This window comes from Oryctolagus cuniculus, chromosome 2 (genome assembly GCF_964237555.1).
Source record: "Oryctolagus cuniculus chromosome 2, mOryCun1.1, whole genome shotgun sequence".
Classification (NCBI taxonomy): domain Eukaryota; kingdom Metazoa; phylum Chordata; class Mammalia; order Lagomorpha; family Leporidae; genus Oryctolagus; species Oryctolagus cuniculus.
The window spans coordinates 133,043,367-133,068,568 of NC_091433.1; the positions used below are offsets into that span (position 1 = coordinate 133,043,367).

The 25,202-nt window shown below is 44.2% G+C and overlaps 1 protein-coding gene and 1 long non-coding RNA gene across 14 annotated transcripts in view; one reads left to right on the top strand and one right to left on the bottom strand.

The window, feature by feature from the left end:
* Nucleotides 1-25,202, top strand: part of AAK1 (AP2 associated kinase 1) — a 252,751-nt gene that overhangs the window by 86,559 nt on the left and 140,990 nt on the right. The gene's annotated exons all lie outside the window — the stretch shown is intronic.
* The window catches only part of LOC138848595 (uncharacterized), a 29,442-nt gene continuing 18,153 nt past the window's right edge, over nucleotides 13,914-25,202 (bottom strand). Inside the window, exon 2 of the long non-coding RNA XR_011386599.1 lies at nucleotides 13,914-23,226. This is a non-coding gene — a long non-coding RNA (uncharacterized lncRNA). The remainder of the gene's footprint in view (nucleotides 23,227-25,202) is intronic.

Below are 25,202 nucleotides of genomic sequence, written 5' to 3' on the forward strand. Positions count from 1 at the left end.
GGGGGAGGGGAGGGGAGAGGAGAGGAGAGGAGGAAGGAAGGAAGGAAGGAAGGAAGGAAGGAAGGAAGGAAGGAAGGAAGGAAGGAAGGACAGTGTTGAAGGGAGAGAGAATGATTTCAGCTTCAAGTGCCAGTGAAGACGCAAGATGTAGTCGAGGATGCTGTTGGATAAGACTGTCCTGCGTTTTAGAGAAGAGCTTGGGTGGCAGTTGTCATTTAGCCATGTGATAGGAATGGTTACTCCTCAGGAGGCTGTGTGTTGGGGGAAGTGGGCCCTGGGTGGATTCATGGGAGCAGGAGATGAACACATCTGGAATAAAATCCAGCTCTTCACCCTAGCCTGCAAGGCCTTACAGGAGCTTCTCTCTCTCTTCACCTCAGCAATAGGTCTTTTAGTCCAGGCGATTCTTCTGTGTTCTGGCTGAGTTTGTCATGGTGTTTCCTCTGTAGTGTCCTAGGCTTTTCTGGTTCCTTTGCCTGGAATACTCTTCCTCCTGATGTCCCCGTGGCTGGCTTCTTGACACTCAGATCTCATCTAAGTCTCACTTCAGGGGGCCCTTCCTGGACTACTCAATGGAAGGAACCAGTTCTTTTTTATTTCACCACCTAGCATTTGTGGATTTATTTATTTGCTTTCTCCTCCCACTAGAATTTCAGCTCCATGAAGCGAGGACACTGGCTGACTCTTTCACAGCTGCGTCCCAGGTGCCTAGAATAGTGCCTGGCATATCTGCAGAGCTCAGTGAAAACCAGTTAAGTGAAGAATAAGCATGTGAAAGAGGCAAATCAGGAGAGGGTAAGATGATGAAACAGAAAGCCAGTAAAACCGCAAGAAGGAGTGGATACCTCAGGGTGTGAACACATCACAAAGGTCAAGTAGGGGAGAGATTTGGAAGTAATCATGAGCCGTGTTAGAGCAGTGGAGTGGAATTCAGTGAAATGACATCAGAGTGGGAAGTGAGGTGCATGCTGAGTCAGGGCAGGATTTGTTATGATTTACTAACAATCATTTCCAATTATTTATTAAAATTATTTTTATTTTAATAATGATGGAAGAGTGGTAAGTTTATTAAACAGGGAAGAAGGAAGCAGTAGAGAGGAAGAGATTGGAAATACAATACCAGGGTTTTTGTTGATGGACTAATGCTGAGGAGATGATGGGAGGTCATGGATGAGGTCATTAACTCAGTTCAAAGTGATGACCTTGAAGGAAGAAAGGGCACCTGGATCATGGACTTGGAAGGAGGAAAAGGAATAGGTCGTGATCAGTTTCAGTTCATAATTGATCATAAAGATAGGATTAAGAGTCAAAGGGATCACATAAACAAGACCAGTGTCTACTAATAATAACTGAGAGAATTAAAAAGGAGAGAACGATCCAACATGGGAAGCGGTATACACAGCAGACTCGTAGAATGGCACATGTCCTAAACAGCGCTCTGGCCTCAGAATCAGCCCCTAAAGCATTCGGATCTGGCTAAAAAGCCCATGAGAGTTTCTCAGGCACGGAAAGCCAAGACACTGTGGCAAAAAAAAAATGACCTAAATGAAAGATCTCTGTGAATGAGATTCCAGCAGAAAGAACAGGCCATCAAAGAAGGAGGTACCTTTCTCTGAAGGGAGGAGAGAACTTCTACTTTGACTATGCTCTTGTCTAAATAAGGTCAGAGTTTGTGAACTCAAGAAGCTTCCATAGCCTTGGCATCTCATGACAAGAGCCTCGGGTGATTACTGACGTCATAAATAAGAGTGTCAATTGTTAAATCAACTACAGGAGTCACTGTGCACTTGCTCCCCATGTAAGACCTTTGTCCTTAATGTGTTGGACTATGCGAATTAATGGTAAAACTAGTCTTCAAACAATACTTTATACTTTGTGTGTTGGTGTGGGTGCAAGCTGTTGAAATCTTTACTTAGTATGTACTAAGTTGATCTTCTGTATATAAAGATAATTAAAAATGAATCTCGATGAAGAATGGGATGAGAGAAGGAGTGGGAGATGGGATAGTTGTGATGGGAGGGAGGTTATGGGGGGAAAAGCTGCTATAATCCTAAAGTTGCACATTCTTTTTTTTTTTTTTTTTTTTTTTTTGACAAGGCAGAGTTAGACAGTGAGAGAGATGGAGAGAAAGGTCTTCCTTTTCCATTGGTTCACCCCCCAAATGGCTGCTACGGCTGGCGTGCTGCACCCATCCGAAGCCAGAAGCTTTCTCCTGGTCTCCCATGTGGGTGCAGGGCCCAAGCACTTGGGCCATCCTCCACTGCACTCCTGGGCCACAGAAGAGAGCTGGACTGGAAGAGGAGCAACTGGGACAGAATCCGGTGCCCTGACCAGGACTAGAACCTGGGGTGCCAGTGCCGCCCTGCGGAGGATTAGCCTAGTGAGCCGCGGTGCTGGCCCAAAAGTTGCACTTTTGAAATTTATGTTTATTAAATAAAAGTTAAAAAAAAAAAGGAATGGGTCAGAGCCAAGTTGATGAAGTCTGGGAAGCTGAGGGAATCCTTGCTTGGGGACTTATGTTTCCTGTTGAATGCTGAGGATGGGAATTGAATTGGAGAGTGAAGAGCAGAAAGGGATGTGGTGGAGTTCCCTACCTAGGTTTGGAGAGAGAAGAGATGACAAAGGGTTGGTAAAAGAATGGGGAGGAGATGTACAGTTCAGCACACGTTCCCTTGGACTTACCTGTAAGGGTAAAGCTAAAAATTTGCCATGGGACTCCAAATCTCATTAAGTTGGCAGGTACCAATGCCATTTTACTAGTTAAAGTGATCAATTTAAGTTCATAACTGATCATAAAGATAGGAATAAGTGTCAAAGGGATCACATAAACAAGACCATGTGTCTGCTAATAATAATAGAATTAAAAAGGAGAGAATGATCCAACATGGGAAGCAGGCCACACAGTAGACTCATACATGACAAATGCCCTAAACAGCGCTCTGGCCTCAGAATCAGCCCTTAAAGGCATTTGGATCTGGCTAAAAAGCCCATGAGAACCTTTCAGGCATGGAAAGCCAAGACATTGTGGCAAAAATTGACCTACATGAAAGATCTCTGTGAGTGAGATCCTGGTGGAAAGAAGGGGCCATCAAAGAAGGAGGTACCTTTCTCTGAAGGGAGGAGAGAACTTTATTTATGGCCCTGTCGAAATAATGTTGGAGCTTGTGGACTCAAGAGGCTTCCATAGCCTTTGCAGCTCATAACAAGAGCCTTGGGTGATTACTGACGTCATAAATAAGAGTGTCAATTGTTAAATCAACTACAGGAGTCACTGTGCACTTGCTCCCCATGTAGGACCTTTGTCCTTAATGTGTTGGACTATGCGAATTAATGGTAAAACTAGTCTTCAAACAATACTTTATACTTTGTGTGTTGGTGTGGGTGCAAGCTGTTGAAATCTTTACTTAGTATGTACTAAATTGATCTTCTGTATATAAAGATAATTAAAAATGAATCTTAATGAAGAATGGGATGGGAGAGGGAGTAGGAGGTAGGACGGTTTTGGGGTGGGAGAGTGGGTTGGGGTGAAGAACCGCTATAATCCAAAAGTTGTACCATAAATAAATATATATTTATATAAATAAATAATAAATATAAATGAAATTTATATTTATTAAATAAAAGCTTTCTATAAAAAAAAGCAAAACAAAACAAAAAGAATGACCTGGTTATGTGGGGAGCCCCTTCCATATGACTTACTGTGGGGGAATAGATTTTCCTGCCCCCTGGGGATATCTTTTAAAGTTTTCCTATTGTGGATAAGACTTTATCTGGAATACACTATATATTTTATGTATGTATGTGTATATATATATATATATATATATATGCCTATTTCCTGTCTTCTCAAGTATATGACACAGAGGCAGCATGTCCTGTACTCTGGGCAGATTGCTGCCCAACTCTGTCCACCAGATCCTGGCAGTTCTTTTATTTCTCAAATGCATTTTTGCTCTGAGAATGTTAACTGTTCTGTTACAAGTCTGTTAGGATGTTTGCTTGATATGAGTAGGACAGGTTGCATATGAATGATAATGGCCCTGGGTTGCTGTCCTTTTTGAATTTCATGTTTGTGCTTTGTAGGGTTTTTCTGGTTCCTTCCTTAAGAGACTGCTGTCACTTCTTGCTTTGATCTGTGTACCTTCCTGAATTAGCACCACTCGTCTAATTTGTTGCTTTTAATCTGCTCTGGACTTGGACACTGGATGACTAAGCTTGTTAGAACCACATGTAACACTGTGGAAGCTCTTAGTCTGAGTGTGAGGTTAAAAAACATGGTCTGATGTGCATGCACGTTATAGCTCTTGTTGGCAAGGAAACAAATTTTTTTTTATATCTCCTGTTCTTCTAGAAAAGTAGAGTACTGGGAGATAATAAGTTACCATTTGCTATCTATAGTTAATTAAATATGTTTCTACCATTTGTTTGAAAAGTTAAGTTTCAGTGCTTAGGGACTTACTGTTTCCGTTTTCCTTTTTCATTACTGTCCCTTGCCTTACCATCTTCCAACCTGCCTTCCTAAGTATCTTCTCTGCACAATGGATGTAAAGCAGTGTTCTGGGCACAATTATAATATTATTTCAGTTTTTAAGTTTCTGTTTACTGAAATCAGAGAGAAGTTTCCAGGATTGTAATTCATTGTTCAGTGCTAGATATGTTTATAACTCAATAAAGGCCCTGCTGGAGACTCTTGGGGGCTGAAAGACTTGAAACAATAAATGAATGCTAATTCCATATATAGTCATACATTACTTAACCATAGGGATATTTCCTGAGAAATGTATCATCAGGCGATTTTGTCATTGTGCAAACATCATGGAGTGTACTTGAAAAAGCTAAGACACTACAATGTCACTAGACAATGTAATCTTATGGGGCCACTGTCACATAGGTTGTCTGTCATTCACTGAAATATCATGTGGCAACACGACTACTGTATAATCTTCTACTGATATGGAAGAAAGCAATTAAGAAGTCTTAAAATATTTTTGATTTTAAACTAATCCATAGTGATAGTAGCATGATTAGAAGATAAGCCAGACAAAAGAAGAAATATTACCCATAATCCTATAGAGCACCATTTTTAATATTTCGATCTGTACCCTTCAAGGCTTGTGTACTCATATTATTATAGAAATAAGAACATAGTCTGTAGCATCTTCTGTAATCTGCTTGCTTATTTAGTATTATATATTTTTCTGTGCTGAAGGTGTGTGTTATTGGTTTTAGGCTATTATTTGGATGAATTATGCTTTATTTAACTAATCTATTATTAGAAATTTAGGTTATTTTATTGCTGTTGTAAAAAACCAGTTGCAATGGGGCCAGTGCTGTGGCGCAGCGGGTTAATGCCCTGGCCTGAAGTGCCGGCATCTCATATGGGCTCTGGTTCAAGGCGTGGCTGCTCCACTTCCGATCCAGGTCTCTGCTATGGCCTGGGAAGGCAGTAGAAGATGGCCCAGGTCCTTGGGCCCCTGCACCCATGTGGGAGACCTGGAAGAAGCTCCTGGCTCCTGGCTTCAGCTCATCACAGTTCCGGCTGTTGTGGCCAGTTGGGGAGTGAACCAGCAGATGGAAGACCTCTCTCTCTCTCTCTGCCTCTCCTCTCTCTGTGTAACTCTGACTTTCAAATAAATAAATAAATCTTAAAAAAAAAAAAAAAGAAGACAGTTGCAGTGAATATTCTTTTAAGCCTTGAGTATTCTTCTGTTACTTCCTTAGAATAACTTTCTGGCTGTGAGTTGATTATATCAAAATATATCCATATTTTAACTTTCTTTAAAAAATTATTTATGGAGTCGGTGCTGTGGCACAGTGGATTAATGCCCTGGCCTGAAGCGCCAGCATCCCATATGGGTGCCAGTTCGAGACCCGGCTGCTCCACTTCCAATCCAGCTCTCTGCTGTGGCCTGAGAAAGCAGTAGAGGATGGCCCAAGTCCTTGAGCCCCTGCACCCTCATGGGAGACCTGGAAGAAGCTCCTGGCTCCTGGCTTCGGATTGGCGCAGCTCCAGCCATTTCGGCCAATTGGGGAGTGAACCAGCGGATGGAAGACATCTCTCTCTCTCTCTCTCTCTGCCTTTCCTCTCTCTATGTAGCTCTGACTTGCAAATAAATAAATAAATAAATAAATCTTTAAAAAAATAATTTATTTGAATTGTGGAGTTACAGAGAGGGAGAGGCAGAGAGAGAGAGAGAGATCTTCTATCTGCTGGTTCACTCCCCAAATGTCCACAACGGTTGGGGTTGGGCCAGGCTGGAGCCAGGAGCCAGGGTCCCAAGTGCTTGAAGGTTTTCCACTGCTTTCCTAGGCACATTAGCAGGGAGCTGGATCAGAAGTGGAGCAGCCTGGACTCAAACTGGTGCCCGTATAGGATGCCAGGCTGCAGGCGGCAGTTTTAACCCACTATGCCACCGTACCGGTGCCCTGTATTTTGATTTAAAAAAAAAAATTTTTTTTTTGGCTGGCGCCATGGCTCACTAGGCTAATCCTCCGCCTGCAGTGTTGGCACCCCAGTTTCTAGTCCCGGTTGGGGCTCCAGATTCTGTCCCGGTTGCTCCTCTTCCAATCCAGCTCTTTGCTGTGGCCCGGGAGTGCAGTGGAGGATGGCCCAGGTGCTTGGGCCCTGTACCTGCGTGGAGACCAGGAGGAAGCTCTGGCTCCTGGCTTCGGATCTGCGTAGCGCCGGTTGTGGCGGCCATTTGGGGGGTGAACCAACGGAAGGAAGACCTCTCTCTCTCTCTCTCTCTCTCACTGTCTATATCTCTACCTGTCAAATGAAAAAAAAAAAAGAGAGAGAGAGAGAGAAAGGCAGTGAGGTTTGCAGAGGGTCCCTGGAGGGACATTAGGAGGCTGTTGTCATGGTTTGGGTGAAGACAGGGAAAGCTTGAGTGCAGAGTAGAGATGGGGACAGAGACAAGTGCCTTTGAGGAATGTTTAGGAGGTCCTGACGTCAGGACTTGGTGCATGCTTGGATATAGAGTAAGGGAGAGGTGTGGAGTTGAGCGATTCCAGCTTCTGCTCTGTGTGTACAGCTGCATGAGCTAGAGTGGCACTAATGGTGCTGTCATCCAGGAAGAGGAGGAAGGTGGAAAGAGGGTTAATGAGGGAAGATACTGAGTTCATTGTTGGCTCTAATGAGTTTGTGGTATGTTTGGGTTGTCTGCTGCTCTGTAGCAAACCACTCCAAAACCTCCTGGACCAAACCAGCAGTTTATTGTTTCTCATGACTCTGGGGGTTGACTGAGAGTGCAGCTGGACTTCTGTGAGGGCTCCCAAAATTGCCCTTATTCCTCCCACCACAGTCTACTTTATATCTGAAGTCAGAGCATCCCAACTTAGATCAAATAGCATGTTTCTAGCTCCACGTGTTGTCTGTAACAGAAATATTTCTAGTGTGCATATGTCAGAGAAGTACAGGAAGCACTGTGAGTTTGTACCCAGGGCTCTGGTGTTGCCCACACCTTCGGAGATGCACCACAGTGAAAGCTGGGTGAAGGGTATGCTTTGGGGAATCTGGGAAAATCATTTTTAGGACAGAATACATGAGGAAGTTGAGTGTTGTGAAACTGGTTTGTTTGAAGCCTTCCAGGCAGAGATACTTCCACTCAAATCCAGCTTCTTGATAATGAGCACCCTGGGAGGGAGCACGTGATGGATCAGGTATTTAGGTTCCTGCCACCCATGTTTTCAGACTGAGTTCCAGGCTCCTGCCTGTGACAGGCATTTGGAGAATGAACCAGCAAATAGATCTCTCTCTCTCTCTCTCTCTGTCTTCCTTTGAAATGAAAATGGTAATACATTTTTTTCAAACATTAAAAAGAAAATTGCACATACGAGTCAGAAGAGTAATAGATTGAGGACAGAGTTGAGGAGTCATCAACATTTAAAAGATAACTCAGTAAGAGAGCTCTTAAAGGAGACAGATGAGTATCCAGAGAAATGCAAGGAGAGTTGCAGAGGACTGTGGGCTGTTGCGGACATGGGGCCCTCCATAGTGAAAACACTGGAGTAGCTCTTCTGGGATGGTGTCCAGAGATGCTCCAGTGGTCCAGCATTTGATATGCCATTGTGGCCTCTCCTGCAATAAATACAGCCTCTGACAAAACGAGGCTGTCTTAAGCCCTCAGAAATAGAATTGTTGACTTTTATACCAAGAAGTTTGGGAAAGCAGCAGACTCTGTGTGTGGCCTGTGCCCAGGCAGACTTCAGGGCATTTGTGCTGAGAGGCCTACAGTGTTTATGAGGTTGCCTAAAAAGAAAAAAGTGAGCAGGGCCTGCGGTGGTTGTCTGTGTGTTTAATGTGTCTGTGACAAAAATCTGTAGTTCTTATTGAGGAGCAGAACATCATTATGAAAGCGTTAAAAAGCTAAATTAAAAAAATGAAGCTTTTGCTGGCGCTGTGACTCACTTTGCTAATCCTCTGCCTGTGGCACCGGCATCCTGGGTTCTAGTCCCAGTTGGGGCGCCGGATTCTGTCCCGGTTGCTCCTCTTCCAGTCCAGCTCTCTGCTGTGGCCCGGGAGTACAGTGGAGGATGGCCCAAGTGCTTGGGCCCTGCACCCGCATGGGAGACCAGGAGGAAGCACCTGGCTCCTGGCTTTGGATCGGTGCAGCTCCGGCTGTAGTGGCCATTTGGGGGGTGAACCAACAGAAGGAAGATCTTTCTCTCTGTCCCTCTCTCTCACTGTCTAACTCTGCCATTCAAAAAAAAAAAAAAAAAGCTTCCTTGAGTAATTAAAAAAACATAAAACAAAAAAAGGCTTAAAATATGCTAAAGAAGAGGGTGAGATGTCCTAGAGAGATCAAGTAGATCAAGACTGGAAAATGTCCCCTGGGTTAGGCAGAGGTGTGTCATTGGACTCTGCGGGAGCAGTTTCAGAAGAGTGATGGACATGGAACTATGAATTACAGTGAGCTGATGGGTGGGAGCACCATGTTTAGACTATTTTTTTTTTCAAGAATTTTATGTAAGGAAAGAAAGGGAGAGATCATATGGTAGCCAGAGATTGGGAAATGCTTGCATATTATTAGTAGGAAAGAAGGAGGGAGGGGGAAGGGAGAGAGAGAGAGAAAGGAAAGAGGGAGAGGAAGAGAAAGAGAGAGAGAAGTGAGAAACAGACACAGAACTGTAGGACCGCAGGCATGATGGAGACCATGGGTTGAGAGTGATGTGTTCTGTAAGGCTATGATTTTTCTCTGTAGAACTCAGGAACCTGGGGTTCAGAACAGAGGGGGTAGATGTAGCATTGATCCAAGCTGTGATGGGAGGTCAGGGGTGCAGAGGAACCCAAGGAGACAGTCCACATGGTCAGCCCTGCAGCCTCAGTGGTAAGACTGTTCGTGTTGGTTAAGTGATTGAGAGAAGGTGGAAGAACCAAAGTATAGAGGACTGGGTGAGTTTGAAGGACAGATCAGGCCAGGTGAAGGTGTAAGAGACTGGAAGGCTTGCAGGATGTATCAGAAAGTCAAAGACTGACATTTAAGATTTGTGTTGAAAAGGCCTAGATTGTAGCCATTGATGCGGGGGGTTGAGAAGACCAAAGGTCGTTACAGCAAAGCAGGATACTGCAAGGGATAAATCATCCTGGTAAATTTTGAAACCACTAGTTTCAGGAGTTGTGGTGGAGAGGAAGCCAGATGCCAAAGGCTTCAGTGAATGTTAGGTAAGTGGGAAGAGGCACAAAAGCAAGGCAGGATGAAGCCAGAATAGCCAGGCGGCATTAGCTCAGAGTAGGAACTTTTACATGAGGGTAGAGGAGTAGTGGTATGGAATCAGCTTAGGAGAGCAAGGAAAATTCTGACCTCCTGCCCTGAGGCACTGGGGTGTAGGAAAATATGGTGCCAGAGGGCTAGTGATGCAAGCTGTGTTGGCTGGTGTAGTAGGCCAGAGCAATTTGGATGATTTATCTGTTGGCCAGTTTATAAAGCTAAGTAGTTTTTATTGTTATGTACATATAATTTATGGTTGACAGTTTTATGTTTCTTCCTATTAAAATGAATTAAGCTTCTTAGTTTTATATTTACTTGTGTTATTAAGATGTAAATATTTATATTTCATTATATATTATATATATATACTTTTTTTCTCTTTTGGGTGTTGGCTTGAGTGGTCATTCTGGAAACATCCTCAGTACATGGTTTGAATTTGCTTTTTGTGTTTTACTGCTGGGAGTTTGGCTCATCTGCAACTTTAAGGCCCTCATGATTGTGGTTTGGTCGGTGGCCTCTTGGATTGAGTTCCTGGTTCACGGCTTTGGCCTAGTCTAGCCCTTGTCTTTGGTGTCATTTGGAGAATGAACCAGCGTATGGGAGATTTCTATCTTCTGTCTGTCTCTGTCTTTGCCTCTCAAATTAAAAATAAAAAGTTTACTGTTGCCCCCTTCACACCCCTAAAACTTCAGAACTTTTCACTTCACCCCTGTACTGGGATACAGTGAGGCTGGGAATATGTATTTCCTTTGTTTATGTGTGATTAGTTGTTCCTGATGTTTGTATGTCATGCACTCAAGAGTGCTTGGTACATAGCTTCTTAGTGTTACATGCTACTCTACTGACTTATTCCCACCCACTCCTGATTCAGCTTGGGCTCCTTGAGAGTGTGCTTAGGTTCCTGCTCATCTTTTTGTATGCTCTTAATAAGTAGGTACCTAGGAAGTAGGTATTAAATTAATCATTAAACTTAGAATTCATACAGCCTAACACACACATCTTATTTATTTATTTGGAAAAGCACAGAAACAGAGAGAGATTTTCCATGTGCTGGTTTACCCCCAAAATGGCTGTATTAGCCAGGGCTGGGCCAGATGGAAGTCAGGAGTCTGGAACTCCATCCAGGTCTTCCACATCTCTGCTGCCTTCCAAGGTACATTAGTAGGAAGCTGGGTTAGAAGTGGAGCAGCTGGGGTGCTGGTTCAAGTGCTTACTGCTCCATTTCTGATCCAGCTCTCTGCTATAGCCTGGGAAAGCAGCGGAAGATGGCGATGGTTTTAACCGCTACACCACAGTGCTAGCCCCAGTACATAAATCTTAAAAAAAAAAAAAAGAAGAAGAAGAAGAAGAAGAAGAAAAAGTGGAACAGCCAGGAGAAGAAGAAGAAGAAGAAGAAGAAGAAGAAGAAAAAGTGGAACAGCCAGGCCTCAAACTGGTGCTCATATGAGATGCTGGCATTGCAGGAAGCAGGTTAACCCGTTGAGCCACAACTCTGGCCCCAAACATACACGACTTGCAAAGGAGAAAACCATTCCCAGGAGCAGTAAATGGCTTATCCAAGGCAACACAGTTAGGTTCAAATGGAATTAGAATACACTTCTCATTTCTTTCTTTTGAACGATTTAAAAAAAAAGTTTTATTTAAAAGGCAGAGCGACAGACATGTGTGTGTGCACATACGCATACACACAGAGAAGCATCTTCCCAAATGCCCACAACAGCTAGGACTGGGTCAGGCTGAAGCCAGGAGCCTGGAAGTCTGTTCTGGTCTCTTACATGGTTGACAGAGGCCCAATTACTTGAGCCATTACCTGCTGCTTCCCATGGTGTGCATAAAAAGAAGTTGGGTTGAAGGTGAAGGTGGAACTTGAACCCCATACTCTGATAGGGAATTCTTACATCCCAAGCAGTGACTCCACTGCTTCCCCAAAACACCCACCCCTCTTTTGGGTCTTTCTGAAAGATTAATTCGAATAACTAGGCCTGAATTGATTGTGTTCCCTTTCCCTGAAGTTAGAGGCAACTGAAGTCCTTGAAAGTTCAACCTTATCTTCTAGGGATAGAGGTTTTCAATCTCTTACTATGCTTGGGGGTGGGGTGATGGCTTGCACGCTGGTTGTTCTTTAACTGTTGAGACTGGGGACAAGGAAGCTCTGTTCTACTTGTAAGACTGGTAGATTTGTTCTTTCTTGACCTGTACGTTAAGGACATTGTTCTGTTTTGTGACTGCTAATGGAACCATGGTAGACAGTCCAGGGGGTACTGGCTAATCTGTGGCCTGGCAGCAGCGTAAGTAGAAGACATCATGTCCAAGGCACTTATAGGTGGTTTTAGAGAATTTGGAAGTAGAAAGACATTATAATCAGGTGCCAGAAGTTCACACAGATAGGTCATTTGTATCTAGTAGAGTTGGCAAGCAGCAGTGAGTCAGACTGGCACACTGACAAGGGATAGGAAAAAAACAAATTCTTGGTAATTGCTAGGAGAGCTCTTTTTTCAGTGTAGACTAGTGGTCTCCATAGGGGGGTATTTTGCAATCTCTAGGACATTTCTAGTGTCACAGCTGGGGGAGGGGTACTCCTGGCATCCTGCAGTGCACAGGAGAGGCCCTGAGCACAGGGATTATCTCCCCCAGAATCAGTGAATAATTCTGATTTAGACTCTTGTAATTACCAAAGGTCATTTAAGAAATTGTTTTAGATGTGTGCTTCACTTTGAATTCTGTGATTAAAGGGCAAAGTTGGGGTTATTTCACCTTTTTCCTTTCCATTCTTTTTTTTAAAAAATTGAGACAAAATTCACATAACATAATTAGCCATCTTAGAGTGAATGACTCAGAGGCATTTAGTACTTCCACAGTGTTGTGCAACCACCACTTCTTCTAGTTCCAGAACATTTTTGTCACTCCAAGAAGAAGCCCCTACCCATTTAGCAGTTACTTCTCATTTCCTCCTTCCTCAGCCCCTAGGAACCACCAGTCTACCTTTCTCTTTACCTATTCTGGATATTTCAAAGATTAATTAATTAATCTATCTATGTAAAAGGCAGAGTGACAGAGCGATCTTCTGTCTGCTGGTTCACTACCCAAATGTCTGCCACAGCTGGGGCTCAGCCAGGCCAAAGCCAGGATCCAGGAACTGTATCCAGGCCTCCCATGTAGGTATTAGGAACCCAAGTATTTCAGCCATCACCTTTTGCCTCCCAGGCAGGTTAGAAGGAAGGTGGATTGGAAGAGGAGGGTCACCCTATCCAGGCACACTGATATGGCATGTGGATATCCCAAGCTGTGACTTACCTGGCTGCTCCACAGTGCTCACCCCTATCCTGGATATCTCATATAAATAGTCTCACACAGTGTATGATTGTCTTTTATGTCTGACTTCTTTCACTTAGCATAATGTTTTTGAGGTTCACCCATGTTGCAGCATATATTGGTACTTTATTTCTTTTCATGGCCCAATACTATTCCTCTGTATGGCTATACCATGCTTTGTTCATCCACTCATACATTGATGGGAATGTCGGGTATTTTCTGCCTTCGGCTGTTGTCATGAATGCAGCTGTGAATATTTGTGTGTACATTTTTGTTTGAACACCTGTCTTTAGTTCTTTCAGAGTGATACTGAGGAGCAGGATTGCTGGGTCATGGTAACTCTGTGTTTTGAGGAACTGTGTATGCTTTCTTCAGCAAGGTGTGAGGATACTAACTTTTCCACATTCTTACAATAGCATTCTCATTGGTGTGAAGTGATATCCCATTGTGTTTTGTTTTTCCTTTGGTATAGACTGATTATTCAACAAATATATTTTGAGCCTCTGCTCTAGAGAGCACTGTTGAAAGCACTGCGAGAGTTACGATGGGCAAAACAGGTATTGGCTTTGCTCTGCTGGAGCTTAGAGTCTAACGGAGACGCAGACTTTAGAACTCCCAGCAATAAGGCTTTAAGAATTAGGAATGAATTTAGCTGAAAGTATAGGAGAGGGAGCCATTTTGGTAGGGTTTTTCACTTTGTGTGTGCGTCTGGTTCCTTTCATATATGAGCAAATTCATATGTTTCAAAGAAACAAGGAAGAAATAAACAAAAAGAAAAACAAGACCAGGGAGTGAGGAGGAAGTGGCGCTGATAGGGTGGCAGTTGTCCTGTCCTGCAGTCCACTGGGGAAATTATCTGTTTCAAATTCCTCTAGAAGCTCCCCGAGCTGGTTTTTTTTTTTTTTTTTTAAGATTTTATTTATTTCTTTGAAGGTAGAGTTACAGACAGAAAGAGGGAGAGACAGAGAAAGATCTTCCATCTGCTGGTTCACTCCCCAAATGGCAGCAATGGCCAGAGCTGGGCTGATCTGAAGCCAGGAGCCAGGAGATTCTTCCAGGTCTCCCATGTGGGTGCAGAGGCCCAAGGACTTGGGCCATCTTCTACTGCTTTCCCAGGCCATAGCGGAGAGCTGGATCAGAAGAGAAGGAGCTGGGACTCAAACCGGCACCCATTTGGGATGCCAGTGCTGCAGGTGGAGGCTTAGCTCACTATGCCACAGCGCTGGCTCCCCGAGGCTGATTTTCCAAACATCTTCCATGTAGGCTGTCTTTATTTTTTGAGTCAGACAGATGAGACTGTGGTATTTCATTCTGGCTGGGTTAAAAAGCAAACTCATGGCCGGTGCCGCAGTTCACTAGGCTAATCCTCCGCCTGTGGCGCCGGCACCCCAGGTTCTAGTCCTGGTTGGGGCACCAGATTCTGTCCCGGTTGCTCCTCTTCCAGTCCAGCTCTCTACTGTAGCCTGGGAGGGCAGTGGAGGACGGCCCAAGTGCTTGGGCCCTGCACCTGCATGGGAGACCAGGAGGAAGCACCTGGCTGCTGGCTTCATATCAGCGCGGTGTGCTGGCCATGACAGACATTTAGGGAGTGAACCAATGGAAGGAAGACCTTTCTCTCTGTCTCTCTCTCTCACTGTCTAACTCTGCCTGTCAAAAAACAAACAAACAAAAAACAACAAAAAACAAAACTCATGTACTCATGTACCTACTTCTCATCCTCTGTATTTAATTTAATTTAATTTTTATGTTTCTAGCTTTTATTCAGTGAGGAAGATGCATAGAAGAGTGAGGGCCTTATCTAAAATCTGGATTCATACTGAGATTCTCCATATTTTATGTAAGAATCAGAGCTCCAGTGAGATGAGGCTGTCCAGGATCCTAGCAGGCCCACAGTGTTCTGGCCCTTGGGCTTCTCTTTGAAGTCCCTAAAAGGTAGGCTGAGCTGAGGTCAGGGTCTGCATGGGAAGAACAGTACAAATGAACATGGCACTTCCATGGTGAGTCCCCAGAAGGAAGAGCTTTGATGGTGCCCGTGAGGGAGCACAGCAAAGCGTACTGGGGTCGTATTAGTTTCCCGGGGCCACAGTAACCAGTGACCTCAAACCAGGTTGCTTACAACAGAAAGACGTCGTCACAGTTCTGAAGGCCAGAAGGCTGAAGTCACGATGCCTGCAGAGCTGGGCTCCCTCCACAGCTCTGAGAAACTGCTGCTTGCCTCTGGTTGCCGCAGCCATTCTGCCTTCTGCCTCCTGCCTCTTTCTTCACCTGACTTTCTCTTCTTTTGTGTGCCTCTCCTCCATTGTCTTTTCTAAGGGTGCTTGTCATTGGACTTCGAGCCTACCAGAGGAGTCCAGAATTATTTCATCTCAAGATCCTTGATTACATCTACAATGATCCTTTTCCCAAATAAGGTCATATTTACATCTTTCTAGGATGAGAACATGGACATTATCTTTTTAGGGTCTATTGTTCACCACCCTACAGTGATGAAGGAGGCAGAATGCAGTGGAGTGGCATGACTGCCTCCCTCACCTGGTCCATGGAGCTGCCACCCACTGGGAGGCTCTTAGCTTCACAGGGAAGGGATGGCCTGACCAGTCAGCTCGGCCAGCCATCTTAATTGAGCCCTGCTCACATATACTGAGCCCTTCCCCCTCTGACTCTACTGCTGTCTTCCTTCCATGAGTCCTTCCTTTTCCCTCTCGCTTTCCTTGCCATATGTTTTCAGCATGTTTCCTCTCTAGTACTTTGCTTTCCTTTGCTATTTTTCACTCCTTATTATGGGTGGTAAATAAAACAAGTATATATTTTAGTAACTTTAAAGTTTATTAAGGAAATTCTTTGTTGCTTGTCTTCTGAGCTGACTCAGCTGATGATGGTGCTTAAAAGAAAGGAGTTTCCTCAACTTAACATTTATGACAACGTGTGGGTTTTTTCCACCCGTTAACAAATTCCCCAACTCTCTGGATACCAGCTGGGTGTCTTACAATTTAGTTCAATTCTGACACTATTTGGAGCTAACTTCAGACCCCACAGGTTTATGCCTCAGTCCACAAGACTGCCCCACGTGAGATTCCAAGTCCAATTCCAAGTCCCAAGCCTCCAGTGCTTCCAATTGACTTGGCTATAACTGAGGGTTCCCTGACTACTTCCTCATGTTTGATAGTTGGTATGACGGCTTTGAGCACTCAGACAGTTTCTTTGCCAGTTTATTATAGAGAATACTCATGAATCACCCAGTGAGGAGGTACCTAGGGCAATGTGTGAGGAAGAGTGTGGAGCTTCCACAGCCACTCTGGGTGCACTACCTTCCCTGCAGCTCCATGTGCTCACCAATTTGGAAGCCCTCTGAACTCTTGCCTTGTCCGGTTTCAATACGTAGGCAGGGTTGATTAAATCACTGGCTGTTAGTGATCCTCTTTCCTCTCTGGAGGTTGCGTGGGGATGGGTGTGGGACTGTAAATTCCAGCCTTCTAGTCACATGATTGATGCTCCCATCCTGAAATTCTCCAGGGACCCTAGCCACAAGCCATTTCATTAGCATGCAAAATAAACACTCTGGAGATCCCAGGGGTTTTAGATACTCTTTGCTGGGAACTGGGGCCAGAGAGAGACCAAGTATTTATCTCTGATTATGTCATAGTGCCGTGGCGGTGGTCTTCCCACCTCCTAGCTCCTTAATCATTGCTCATATCACTTAGTCTGTGATTCTAGAACCGTTGGGACCTGCACAAAGCTTGTGCCTTCAGTTGCTTGCATCTCATCTTCCTTGACAAGAATACTCGTTCTGAAGTGGGTCATGGGTTGGGGGAGGTGATTGCCCACTTCCATTGGGTTTTCCTGGTCTTCTTCCAGATCTGGAGCTCTGGCCATTGATAAATGGCTGTTCTCCCCTAAAGAATAATACTTCTGAAGATTCAGAAACCTGCTGAGCACTTCTCCAAATAGCCCTTCTAACACTGATCAAAACATTGGCAACTCTGTAAAGCTGACATCATAGTAGAGTGAAGGACAACAAGCCTTTGAAGTCTTTGACTGGCTTGGAGATCATCGAGTTGCTTTCCCTAATCTGGGTCCTATCTTCCACCTTGGTGTGACTCTGCCAGTTCTTAGTTTCTCTAAGGAATGACTTGCCTTCTTTGACAACATTGAGACTTGCTGGATAAAAATTATACAGCACACATTTCAGGGTGAATGGTGAAGAGGGCAAGGGCCATTTAAGGAGCAAATAGAAAGGACCTTTATCAATAAAACATCAAACAGACTGAAAGACTTCTTTCCTAGGCATAATTCAAAATGAAATTTATAGTCCTTTTCTAGCACAGTTGTGATTTCCTCCTCCTCTTCCTCCTCATCATCATAAAAGCTAACTTTTGGTGCTTATGTGGACACGCCTTACTGGAATTGTCTCATCTCAATAGCTCTAAGAGGTGGGTACTGTTTTTTTTTTTTTACAGGCAGAGTGGATAGTGAGAGAGAGAGACAGAGAGAAAGGTCTTCCTTTTGCCGTTGGTTCACCCTCCAATGGCCGCCGCGGCCGGCGCACTGCGCTGATCCGAAGGCAGGAGCCAGGTGCTTCTCCTGGTCTCCCATGGGGTGCAGGGTCCAAGCACTTGGGCCATCCTCCACTGCCTTCCTGGGCCACAGCAGAGAGCTGGCCTGGAAGAGGGGCAACCGGGAAAGAATCCGGCACCCTGACCGGGACTAGAACCTGGTGTGCCGGCGCCGCTAGGTGGAGGATTAGCCTATTGAACTGCGGCGCCGGCCAAGGTGGGTACTGTTACTACCTTGTTTTACTTCTGAGACAGTTTAGGCAACTTGCCTGGGGCCACAGAATTGTCTACTAGTGCATAGAGAGACTGCTGACCCTAACTGCAAGCCTTTCTTAGAAATGATAAAAGATACATAATGGAAAATTTACTACTTTAACCATTCAAAAATTTTATTTATTTTCATTTTATTTAAAAAGAGAGAAACATGTAGATAAATCTTCCATCTGCTGATATACTCCCCAGATGCCTGCAACAGCCAGGGCATGACCAGGCCAAAGTCAGGAACCTGTAACTTCATCTAGGACTCCCACGTGGATGGCAGGACCCCAAGCACTTGAACTGTCATCTGCTGTCTCCCAGGTTGTGCATTAGCAGGAGAATGGGTTAGAAGTGGAGCTGGGACTGGCACTATACATTCCTATATGGGATGTGGGTATCCCAGGTAGTGTCTTAACTGCTGTGCCAAATACACATCCCCATTTTAATCATTGTTAAGTGGACCATTCTGTGGCATTAAGTACACTCACATTGTTGTGCAATTCTCACCATTGATTTCCAGAACTTTTTCATTTTTTCCCAGTTCTGTAGCCATTAAATATGAATACTCTATTTCTCTTTCCTTCCAGCCTCTGACAACCACCATTCTACTTTTATTTTGATTTTAGAGATTTATTTATTTGAAAGGCAGAGTCACACACACACACCCACACCCACACCCACACCCACACATACGGAACAGGGTGTGATGGTAGTAGGTATCTTCCATCTGTAGGTTCACTCCCCAGGTGCCTGTAACAGCAATGGCTGGACCAAACTGAAGCCAGAAACCAGGAAATTTCTGCTGGGTCTCTCATGTGGGTGCAGAAACCCAAGTACTTGAGTGGTCACTGTTGCTTCTTAGGTGCATTAGCAGGAAACTAGATTAAAAGCAGAGTAGCTCGGACCTGAACTGGCATTTCAGTGTGTAGGAGCATAGCAAACTGTGGCTTACTCTGCCTGACCCTAGAATTGACCTCTTAACAAGAAGTCTTTACATTTACTTTGTGGATTGCTTTAAAAAGTATTAATATCAATATGAAGTTTTCCAGTCTGTGTACACAGGATGCCTTCCATTTATATATACTTTATATACATATGAAGTCTTCTCAAATTTCTGGAAGCATTATTTTGTCATTTTTAGTGTGCAAGTTTGTTGTCTCTTTAATGTCCTTTTCACATTCATTGTTAGTCTGTGGACATGCAATTGATTGGTGTATGTTGATTTTATATCCTATAACTTTGATGAATTTGTGTATTTTTTTAAAGATTTATTTATTTCAAAGTCAGTTACACACAGAGAGAAGGAGAGGCAGAGAGAGAGAAAGAGTTCTTCCATCCGTTGGTTCACTCCCCAGTTGGCCGCAATGGCCAGAGCTGTGCCGATCCAAAGCCAGGAGCCAGGAGCTTCTTCCGGATCTCCCATGTGGGTGCAGAGGCCCAAGGACTTGGGCCATCTTCCACTGCTTTCTCAGGCCACAGCAGAGAGCTGGATTGGAAGAAGAGCAGTCTGGACTGGAACCAGTGCCCATAGGGGATGCTGGCACTGCAGGTGGTGGCTTTACCTGCTACGCCATAGTAGCTCTGGCCCTGTGTATTAGTTCTAAGAGGATTTTTTTAGTAAGCCCAAGATTTTCATTTGTTCTGTGCTCTTGCTGTACTGTGCTGTTGAAATTAATTCCTGTCTCATTTTTGTCATCTGATACTTCTGTGACTTCTTGGGAAATTTAAGTTTTACTTTACTATTTGGATTTTGTCATCCACAATTTGTTGTTTCTTCCCTCCATTCTTATTTAAATCAGCTTTCAAGTTTGATTTCCATTCTGTCTTTCCTGGTTCACAAATTCCTTTTTAAAGGACTGCTTTATTAAGTATCCTTTTTTTATAAAAAGATTTATTTGAAAGGCAGAGTTACAGAGAGGCAGAGGCAGAGGCAGAGAGAGAGAGAGAGAGAGAGAGAGGGAGGGAGGGAGGTTTTACATCCACTGGTTCATTCCCCAGATGGCTGCAACGGCTGGTGCTGGGCCAATCTGAAGCCAGGAGCCAGGAGCTTCTTCCATGTCTCCCATGTGGGTGCAGGGACCCAAGCATCTAGCTATTTTCTACTGCTTTGCCAGACCATAGCAGAAAGCTGGATAGAAAGTGGAGCAGCCGGGACTCCAACCACTGCCTATATGGGATGCCAGCACTGCAGGTGGCAGCTTTACCTGCTATGCCTCAGTGCCGCCCCCAAATATTGTATCTTTATTGACTCTTTAAATCTTTTTCTGAACATATTTTAGAGTTTTCATCTGTCACCAAAGTCTTTTAAGGAGATAGCTGAGTCTCTCTCTAACTACTTCACATCCAAGCAAAGAAACAAGAGGGAAGCTTTAGGTAGACTAAATTTATATTGGGGCTGCCTATATTAGGATCTGCCCAGCCCTTCAGAGGCAGTCCCATTGTCAGGTCTGGTGGCCTTGGCAAGGAGTTAGGTAAGTTTCTGTTCTGAGGAGGCCCTTGGCCTATATTGTGGCAGTTCTGTGCCCTAGCCCTACCCCCATTCTGCTGCCTGCATTTTTTGCCAGAACATACTGCTTATCCATGAAGATTTCACTGGGCTGTCCTTGACCCTACTCCATCTTGACTTTGTCTGGTAGAAATTCCCGAAATTCCAGGCAGGTGGGGTGGCATCCCTCCTGGTTTCCAGCTCAAATGCAGGTTTTAATTTCTTTGAAAAAGGACTAAGGGCAGGAGAAACCTGTCTTTCTCTTGCCATCTTACCCAGGTGTTCTATAAAATAATTCTCTGACTTCAGCTGATGGGATTATCAAGATCTTCCCATTCCTACTCACAGCGAACTCTATTATGCCTGTACTCATGAGGAGTCCAAGCCCTCGTCTACTAGTTGGGATAGAGAAGAGACTTTCTCCAGTATCACTCTTAATTTGGGGAGGGGAGAAATCAATTTTAATCAAAAAGAATTACTGCGTTAGAAATGGGTTGGTTTACTGTAGATGTAATCTGGAAGGCTTTGATGATGTGTTCCCATTTTTTCATGTCCACATCCAATAGGTTTTGTGTCCTGGTATTTAGCAATAGTTGATGTCTGCATTTGATGAGTAATTTTACCCCTGGGTGCCATTTTTGGAGCTTCTTGGAAGTGAGAGAGTAGCTATGTGATCATGGAAACTAAAATCAAGTGGAAGAGGATATAGAGTTAAAGCATCACCAGTAATCAAAGCAGAGTCCTGGTGTTCTGCAAGGCCATGCTTGATTCCTTCCCCACCACTCCACATGCACATAACTTCCTGATAGTAATTTGCTCCAGCTATCTTACTAGCCAGGTATGCTCCGGCCTGCTCTTCCCTCTGCCTGGGATAGTCACCCTCCAGGTAGATTATGCTTCCTTTATGATTTGGTTCAGGTGCCACCTTCTCAGGGAGCACTTTCTTGACTGCTGATTTTAAAGTGTCCACCATTTGCCCCCACTACATACTCTTTGTTACCGTTTTTGTTTTTTCTTTTTTATCCGTAGCAGTTACACAATCTAATCCATATTTAAATTTATATGTGTATTTTAGGGCCTTTGGTCTGCCTTTGTATAGGCTCCATGAGAGCAGGATTTTTTTTCAGCTTTGTTCACTGCTATATCCACAGGACCTAGAAAAGTGCTTGAAGTGTAATAGCCACTCCAGTGCTGGTGTCACTCTCCAGCGTCCGGATTGTGGGTGATGGATGTCTGCTCTAGGCTGCTGAGTCTTAAAGTATTTTCAAGTGACCTACAGATTGTTAGTGTTCATTGACTCATTCATTTACCCATGGAGTTTCTGGTGTGTGTCCTCATAGAGCCAGATACTAGGCACCAGACTGTACGTCCACTCAGAGCCTGTTTATCTTTGCATCTCCAGCACTAAGTGCACTTAGTGATAGGTGGCACAAAGGGAGGATCTGTGAAAGTCTGTTGAACCAGATCACTGGGTCTTGTGATGACAAAAATGAATCAGATACATTCCTGTATTTGAGGCCATCATGGTCAAGTACATGGGCACATAATAGTTTTGAGTTTTGTGTGCTGATTGGTCTGAGAGATGGGGATGGCAGAGGTCAGGAAACAGGGTTTTTTTTTTTTTTTTTTTTTTTTTTTTTATAAATATGGTGTTTGATTTGAGCCTTAAAAGATGGGGTTTCTTCACGGACAAGCAGGGAGAGAATGCCATAAGCATGGGAATAGTGTGGGTAAAGATACAAAGGCAGGGAAGTGCAAAGCACGTTGCTAGGGCACTGAGCTGTCTTGTGTGACTGGAATAGCAAGTTCATGGGGTAAAGAGTGTAAGGGATGGGCTGGAGCAGTAGATCTAGACCATATTTTGAAGCCTCAACTGCCACTGAATGAGGTCTCTGAACTTTATTCTATAGGCAGCAAGACATTGTTAAAAGTGTTATAGAGATGGAAAACATACTAGAGTTGGAATTAGGGACAGTGGGGACGGAGAAAAGGTAAGGGAGGAGAAAAGGTGACTGAGTATGACAAGAGGTGGCATAAGGGACCTATGTGGTGATGGAACAGTTCTGTGTTTCAATTGTAGTAGTAGTATGAATCTAGATGTGTCATAATTTTGCATGGAAATATTCCTACATATACACACATATACAAGAACTGACCCATTCTTAAGAATTTGTTACTGAGTGGAGATGATAGTCATGTTTTATGGAAAGATTGTTCTGTGTGCTGGGATTTTACTGGAAAATACAGCTGCACAGCAGTATGAGAGCAAGGCAAAGGGAGCCCAACTGCTGGTGGTGCGGAAGGCTTTGTAGTGACACAGTGACTGAGCTGACTGTTGGAGAAGAGTGGGAGTTCTGGTGGCACACACTGGGTTCTGGAAAAGCCCAGGTGACAGATAAGGCTAAAATTAGTGATTGTGGGAATTAAGTCTCAAGAAAAGATTCAGGGCCATTCTGGAGTAGCATTAATGCAAACTGTTGAAGTACTGTGTGTTCAGAGGGAGAGTCTGAGATGACTGAAGTTTTAAACTTGACTTGCAGGATACATGGTGGTTCTCTTACCAAAACTGAGAGTATAGGAGGAGAAAGGACCCAACTATGGTTTGAGGTGCCTGAAGGACCCCATGTGAAGAGTCTGGTGTGCAGTGGGAGTATGGAGCTTGGGAGAAGCAGAGCCAGAGCTAGAGTGGCATTGCATGTGAAGCTGCATCCACCTGGACCACTTGCCGCTTCCCCAGTCATCTCAGTGTACTTTCTAAGTCTCTGCTTCAGCCTTGAGTGTCCCTCATTTCCTACCCATCTAGTGTAATCCCATGCTGTGTTGGCTCTCGTGTTCCCACCATGTCTATTTCACAGTAGAGGTGACGGATGGACTTTGCTATGAATAGTATGAATTTTGTCCATGGATGCTGTAGTGGGGCAAGAAGAGATGTGGGTGTGTTAGCAATCTGCTTTGAGGTGCCGAGTCTTGGAGGAAAGGGCTAGTTGGAGGATCAAGGAGCCACAAAAGCAGTGAGGCCAAATGGAAGCTTGGTTGCTTACTGCCCCAAAACTGGTCAGTCAGAACTGGACGTGACCAGGGTGGTGGAAATAGGCCATGGTCTAAACCATAGAGGTTTGTGACAACACAAAGGATAAGTGTTTACTCTAAGTTCACACAAAGCTGCATCTCATATGTAGAGCTGCCTTCCACTGAATGGTACCTTGCCAGCCTGATTAATTTTTAATATTTGATTCTCTGGTGAGGTGGATGGGCATTGAAGTGCATCAGAGACAGCTTTTGTTTTTATGAAGTTCAAAATAATACCGGGGAATCAGATTACTGTAACCTTGATCTCTGGGTGCTCTAAAGGGATGAGATCAGACTCTCTTAACTTCCCTGGTTTCAGACAGATCTTTGGTGTTTGCAGGGCATGTTATTTGGAAATGGGAATGAGTGTGTGTCCTATCGGATTCTGTGTCCTTCTTATTGGAAAATGCCTTTTTTTTTTTTTTTTTTGACAGGCAGAGTGGACAGTGAGAGAGAGAGAGACAGAGAGAAAGGTCTTCCTTTGCCGTTGGTTCACCCTCCAATGGCTGCCGCGGCCAGCGCGCTGCGGCCGGCGCACCGCGCTGATCCGATGGCAGGAGCCAGGAGCCAGGTGCTTTTCCTGGTCTCCCATGGGGTGCAGGGCCCAAGCACCTGGGCCATCCTCCACTGCACTCCCGGGCCACAGCAGAGAGCTGGCCTGGAAGAGGGGCAACCGGGACAGAATCCGGCACCCCGACCGGGACTAGAACCCGGTGTGCCGGCGCCGCTAGGTGGAGGATTAGCCTAGTGAGCCGCGGCGCCGGCCCAGAAAATGCCTTTTTTTCTAACCACTAATAGAAAAGAGCCTTAGGGAATGAAGTTCTCTTCATGACTTGAGTGATGTTGTCTGCTGAGTTCTGAAAACCTGTTGCCAATCCCAGAAACACCAGAGAATTTAAACACAAATGGGCTCCAAATAATATGTGTGTAAGGTCCACAAAGCAGATGGCATTGATGGTGATGATAGTGATTTTAGTTTGGGTTCTTCTGCACATTTCCTTGACTATTTAATTTCTCCATCTTTTAAATTTTATACCTAAATATTCTCTCTTTTATAGTATATATATATATTTTTAATCCTCATGTCTTTGTACACAGAGAGCTCTTGATGGCTAATGATTGATAGTGTCTGAGTGGTGGGGACCTGTTATGTGACGAGAGCATCTCTGAAATGAGTCATGTAGATTTGCTACTTTCTGGATTGATGACTGATTACACAGGGAGGGGGATGGTAATGAAGAGGGGGAGCTCCATTGTTGGCTGCATTTCGTCAGTGGTAAGCTTTGTGAGAGCCCCATTTCTAATTAGAGCAGTCAGTGGGGCAGGCTCCACCTTTTGCTCTCAGGAAGTGTCTCTCTCTCTCTTTCTCTCTCTCCTTGCTGACTGACTACTTATCTACTGATAAATATTCTTTCACAAGCTGGAAAGCTTCTACATTGCCCCGGATTATTCAGGCAACTTTCTCTCTCTCTCTCTTTTTTTTTTTAATTAGCATAAATTTCCAAAGTACAGCTTATGGATTACAATAGCTTCCTCCCCCACCTCCCGTAACTTCCCTCCCACCCACAACGCTCCCCTCTCCCACTCCCTCTCCCCTTCCCCTTCACATCAAGATTAATTTTCAATTATCTTTATATGCAGAAGATCAATTTAGCATATATTAAGTAAAGATTTCCACATTTTGCTCCCACACAGAAACACAAAGTGTAACATACTGAGTACTAGTTATAGCATTAATTAAACACCTAAGAGTAATTGTGTATTAATTACAGAGTTCAACCAATAGTTTTAAGTAGAATATAAAATGCAACTTTT